Source organism: Schistocerca gregaria, unplaced genomic scaffold (genome assembly GCF_023897955.1).
Source record: "Schistocerca gregaria isolate iqSchGreg1 unplaced genomic scaffold, iqSchGreg1.2 ptg000038l, whole genome shotgun sequence".
In the NCBI taxonomy this organism is placed as follows: domain Eukaryota; kingdom Metazoa; phylum Arthropoda; class Insecta; order Orthoptera; family Acrididae; genus Schistocerca; species Schistocerca gregaria.
The window spans coordinates 1,264,771-1,271,219 of record NW_026061701.1 but is presented as its reverse complement, the minus strand read 5'-3'; positions in this window follow the sequence as shown (position 1 = coordinate 1,271,219).

Here is a 6,449-nt window from a genome sequence, read left to right as displayed (position 1 = left end):
AGCTGCAAATATTAGCCGGTAATATGAAGTGTTGTCAGCTAAAGTCTGATGATGCAGACGACCGTAAGGACGAAGTACCCAAGAGTACCGCTAGGCCGCGCCTCTTTAGCTCAGTGGTAGAGCACTGGTCTAATAAACCAGCGGTCGTAAGTTCCATCCTCACAGGAGAAAGATGAATTTTGGAAATCAGTTGCGCGTCGTGGCCGTATAGCAAACAGTACCTGTGATGACGAACAATTAGCGACAGGCGTTTTTTTAAGAATCACTCTCAGATGCGATTAAGGCGAATGGCGCAGATAAAGCATTTGCCAAAGCGGTACAGCATAAGGTGGGACGAGGCAGTCTGAATTACATTTTATAGATGTATTTCTCACATATCTCAGAGCCTCTCGCGATATTCGTCGTCGTCGTCGTCGTCGTCGTCGTCGTCGCCGCCGCTTCTGCAGAAGTAGCAAATGGCAATCGTAGCAAATGCGGCGAGGGACGCCCTGCCTTCGATTCCGAATGCACAAAGTGTGTGGTCTTGTTTCTCAGTCTATATTTGGTCGGTCTCGTCAGAGGTTGAATGTAACGAATGGGTGGGAAAGAGCAAGGGGCAGCGGCTGTGTAGAACGAAAACACAAATCCTCAGGGGTGTGAGCGTTTCGAGATGAGTCGTATACATGTAAATGTTGGTCGTCAGTGACCGTGTGGCCTAATGGATAAGACGTCGGACTTCGGATCTGAAGATTACAGGTTCGAATGCTGTCACGCTTGTGTTTTTCCAGTTCTGAAAAAGAAACATAACGTTTTAATGTAGCAATTGAGCAGTACGAAACCGTCTGAATGTTGCTGTTGACCATTTTTTGCTTGGAGATGCTCTTGAGCTTGAAACACACACAACAAGACCGGTGTTAACTAGCGAAATGGTCGGCAGAGTGCCGACACAGCGAGTTTTGACTATCACTTGCACATCTAAAACAACGTCGGAAAGTAACTCGTTCGGCTTTTGAGTCACATAAAGTATGTGCGTTAATTTTGACGCCACTAGCTCTGCATGTTGTCATGCAATTTCTTTACCTCTCAGAAATGATTATGACATAAAAGTGAAGTACGTGACGAGTGTGACGTTAGGAAAACATTAGGCATCATGGAGAGATTCTGTATGGGACCACCCAACCCAAACGAGTACTGTGTGACGTGCTACCCGGCAGGTATTCACCGAGGTAGCCGGCTAGCTCAGTCGGTAGAGCGTCAGACTTTTAATCCCAGGGTCGTGGGTTCGAGCCAGACGCTGGGCGGAACGGAATTTTGTTCCGCTGCAAGTGTAAATTACCGTTTTTCTGATTAACGAGATTTAATGGAAATAGCAACTTTAAACTTTGCCTACGTCTCTGTCAGTCGCAAGGAAGCTGTATTTGAAGGTGAAGGTGATTTTGTAGACATGTGTGAAAGACATGTTCTGAAATGCAAGTGTTGTTGTTTGGAGAGCACATCGGTTACGTGTCAGATGTGTAGTCAAGCAGTAATTTGTCGCCATAGCTGCAAATATTAGCCGGTAATATGAAGTGTTGTCAGCTAAAGTCTGATGATGCAGACGACCGTAAGGACGAAGTACCCAAGAGTACCGCTAGGCCGCGCGTCTTTAGCTCAGTGGTAGAGCACTGGTCTAATAAACCAGCGGTCGTAAGTTCCATCCTCACAGGAGAAAGATGAATTTTGGAAATCAGTTGCGCGTCGTGGCCGTATAGCAAACAGTACCTGTGATGACGAACAATTAGCGACAGGCGTTTTTTTAAGAATCACTCTCAGATGCGATTAAGGCGAATGGCGCAGATAAAGCATTTGCCAAAGCGGTACAGCATAAGGTGGGACGAGGCAGTCTGAATTACATTTTATAGATGTATTTCTCACATATCTCAGAGCCTCTCGCGATATTCGTCGTCGTCGTCGTCGTCGTCGTCGTCGTCGCCGCCGCTTCTGCAGAAGTAGCAAATGGCAATCGTAGCAAATGCGGCGAGGGACGCCCTGCCTTCGATTCCGAATGCACAAAGTGTGTGGTCTTGTTTCACAGTCTATATTTGGTCGGTCTCGTCAGAGGTTGAATGTAACGAATGGGTGGGAAAGAGCAAGGGGCAGCGGCTGTGTAGAACGAAAACACAAATCCTCAGGGGTGTGAGCGTTTCGAGATGAGTCGTATACATGTAAATGTTGGTCGTCAGTGACCGTGTGGCCTAATGGATAAGGCGTCGGACTTCGGATATGAAGATTACAGGTTCGAATGCTGTCACGCTTGTGTTTTTCCAGTTCTGAAAAAGAAACATAACGTTTTAATGTAGCAATTGAGCAGTACGAAACCGTCTGAATGTTGCTGTTGACCATTTTTTGCTTGGAGATGCTCTTGAGCTTGAAACACACACAACAAGACCGGTGTTAACTAGCGAAATGGTCGGCAGAGTGCCGACACAGCGAGTTTTGACTATCACTTGCACATCTAAAACAACGTCGGAAAGTAACTCGTTCGGCTTTTGAGTCACATAAAGTATGTGCGTTAATTTTGACGCCACTAGCTCTGCATGTTGTCATGCAATTTCTTTACCTCTCAGAAATGATTATGACATAAAAGTGAAGTACGTGACGAGTGTGACGTTAGGAAAACATTAGGCATCATGGAGAGATTCTGTATGGGACCACCCAACACAAACGAGTACTGTGTGACGTGCTACCCGGCAGTTATTCACCGAGATAGCCGGCTAGCTCAGTCGGTAGAGCGTCAGACTCTTAATCCCAGGGTCGTGGGTTCGAGCCAGACGCTGGGCGGAACGGAATTTTGTTCCGCTGCAAGTGTAAATTACCGTTTTTCTGATTAACGAGATTTAATGGAAATAGCAACTTTAAACTTTGCCTACGTCTCTGTCAGTCGCAAGGAAGCTGTATTTGAAGGTGAAGGTGATTTTGTAGACATGTGTGAAAGACATGTTCTGAAATGCAAGTGTTGTTGTTTGGAGAGCACATCGGTTACGTGTCAGATGTGTAGTCAAGCAGTAATTTGTCGCCATAGCTGCAAATATTAGCCGGTAATATGAAGTGTTGTCAGCTAAAGTCTGATGATGCAGACGACCGTAAGGACGAAGTACAAAAGAGTACCGCTAGGCCGCGCCTCTTTAGCTCAGTGGTAGAGCACTGGTCTAATAAACCAGCGGTCGTAAGTTCCATCCTCACAGGAGAAAGATGAATTTTGGAAATCAGTTGCGCGTCGTGGCCGTATAGCAAACAGTACCTGTGATGACGAACAATTAGCGACAGGCGTTTTTTTAAGAATCACTCTCAGATGCGATTAAGGCGAATGGCGCAGATAAAGCATTTGCCAAAGCGGTACAGCATAAGGTGGGACGAGGCAGTCTGAATTACATTTTATAGATGTATTTCTCACATATCTCAGAGCCTCTCGCGATATTCGTCGTCGTCGTCGTCGTCGTCGTCGTCGTCGCCGCCGCCGCCGCCGCTTCTGCAGAAGTAGCAAATGGAAATCGTAGCAAATGCGGCGAGGGACGCCCTGCCTTCGATTCCGAATGCACAAAGTGTGTGGTCTTGTTTCACAGTCTATATTTGGTCGGTCTCGTCAGAGGTTGAATGTAACGAATGGGTGGGAAAGAGCAAGGGGCAGCGGCTGTGTAGAACGAAAACACAAATCCTCAGGGGTGTGAGCGTTTCGAGATGAGTCGTATACATGTAAATGTTGGTCGTCAGTGACCGTGTGGCCTAATGGATAAGGCGTCGGACTTCGGATATGAAGATTACAGGTTCGAATGCTGTCACGCTTGTGTTTTTCCAGTTCTGAAAAAGAAACATAACGTTTTAATGTAGCAATTGAGCAGTACGAAACCGTCTGAATGTTGCTGTTGACCATTTTTTGCTTGGAGATGCTCTTGAGCTTGAAACACACACAACAAGACCGGTGTTAACTAGCGAAATGGTCGGCAGAGTGCCGACACAGCGAGTTTTGACTATCACTTGCACATCTAAAACAACGTCGGAAAGTAACTCGTTCGGCTTTTGAGTCACATAAAGTATGTGCGTTAATTTTGACGCCACTAGCTCTGCATGTTGTCATGCAATTTCTTTACCTCTCAGAAATGATTATGACATAAAAGTGAAGTACGTGACGAGTGTGACGTTAGGAAAACATTAGGCATCATGGAGAGATTCTGTATGGGACCACCCAACCCAAACGAGTACTGTGTGACGTGCTACCCGGCAGGTATTCACCGAGGTAGCCGGCTAGCTCAGTCGGTAGAGCGTCAGACTCTTAATCCCAGGGTCGTGGATTCGAGCCAGACGCTGGGCGGAACGGAATTTTGTTCCGCTGCAAGTGTAAATTACCGTTTTTCTGATTAACGAGATTTAATGGAAATAGCAACTTTAAACTTTGCCTACGTCTCTGTCAGTCGCAAGGAAGCTGTATTTGAAGGTGAAGGTGATTTTGTAGACATGTGTGAAAGACATGTTCTGAAATGCAAGTGTTGTTGTTTGGAGAGCACATCGGTTACGTGTCAGATGTGTAGTCAAGCAGTAATTTGTCGCCATAGCTGCAAATATTAGCCGGTAATATGAAGTGTTGTCAGCTAAAGTCTGATGATGCAGACGACCGTAAGGACGAAGTACCCAAGAGTACCGCTAGGCCGCGCGTCTTTAGCTCAGTGGTAGAGCACTGGTCTAATAAACCAGCGGTCGTAAGTTCCATCCTCACAGGAGAAAGATGAATTTTGGAAATCAGTTGCGCGTCGTGGCCGTATAGCAAACAGTACCTGTGATGACGAACAATTAGCGACAGGCGTTTTTTTAAGAATCACTCTCAGATGCGATTAAGGCGAATGGCGCAGATAAAGCATTTGCCAAAGCGGTACAGCATAAGGTGGGACGAGGCAGTCTGAATTACATTTTATAGATGTATTTCTCACATATCTCAGAGCCTCTCGCGATATTCGTCGTCGTCGTCGTCGTCGTCGTCGTCGTCGTCGTCGTCGTCGCCGCCGCCGCTTCTGCAGAAGTAGCAAATGGCAATCGTAGCAAATGCGGCGAGGGACGCCCTGCCTTCGATTCCGAATGCACAAAGTGTGTGGTCTTGTTTCTCAGTCTATATTTGGTCGGTCTCGTCAGAGGTTGAATGTAACGAATGGGTGGGAAAGAGCAAGGGGCAGCGGCTGTGTAGAACGAAAACACAAATCCTCAGGGGTGTGAGCGTTTCGAGATGAGTCGTATACATGTAAATGTTGGTCGTCAGTGACCGTGTGGCCTAATGGATAAGGCGTCGGACTTCGGATCTGAAGATTACAGGTTCGAATGCTGTCACGCTTGTGTTTTTCCAGTTCTGAAAAAGAAACATAACGTTTTAATGTAGCAATTGAGCAGTACGAAACCGTCTGAATGTTGCTGTTGACCATTTTTTGCTTGGAGATGCTCTTGAGCTTGAAACACACACAACAAGACCGGTGTTAACTAGCGAAATGGTCGGCAGAGTGCCGACACAGCGAGTTTTGACTATCACTTGCACATCTAAAACAACGTCGGAAAGTAACTCGTTCGGCTTTTGAGTCACATAAAGTATGTGCGTTAATTTTGACGCCACTAGCTCTGCATGTTGTCATGCAATTTCTTTACCTCTCAGAAATGATTATGACATAAAAGTGAAGTACGTGACGAGTGTGACGTTAGGAAAACATTAGGCATCATGGAGAGATTCTGTATGGGACCACCCAACCCAAACGAGTACTGTGTGACGTGCTACCCGGCAGGTATTCACCGAGATAGCCGGCTAGCTCAGTCGGTAGAGCGTCAGACTTTTAATCCCAGGGTCGTGGGTTCGAGCCAGACGCTGGGCGGAACGGAATTTTGTTCCGCTGCAAGTGTAAATTACCGTTTTTCTGATTAACGAGATTTAATGGAAATAGCAACTTTAAACTTTGCCTACGTCTCTGTCAGTCGCAAAGAAGCTGTATTTGAAGGTGAAGGTGATTTTGTAGACATGTGTGAAAGACATGTTCTGAAATGCAAGTGTTGTTGTTTGGAGAGCACATCGGTTACGTGTCAGATGTGTAGTCAAGCAGTAATTTGTCGCCATAGCTGCAAATATTAGCCGGTAATATGAAGTGTTGTCAGCTAAAGTCTGATGATGCAGACGACCGTAAGGACGAAGTACCCAAGAGTACCGCTAGGCCGCGCCTCTTTAGCTCAGTGGTAGAGCACTGGTCTAATAAACCAGCGGTCGTAAGTTCCATCCTCACAGGAGAAAGATGAATTTTGGAAATCAGTTGCGCGTCGTGGCCGTATAGCAAACAGTACCTGTGATGACGAACAATTAGCGACAGGCGTTTTTTTAAGAATCACTCTCAGATGCGATTAAGGCGAATGGCGCAGATAAAGCATTTGCCAAAGCGGTACAGCATAAGGTGGGACGAGGCAGTCTGAAT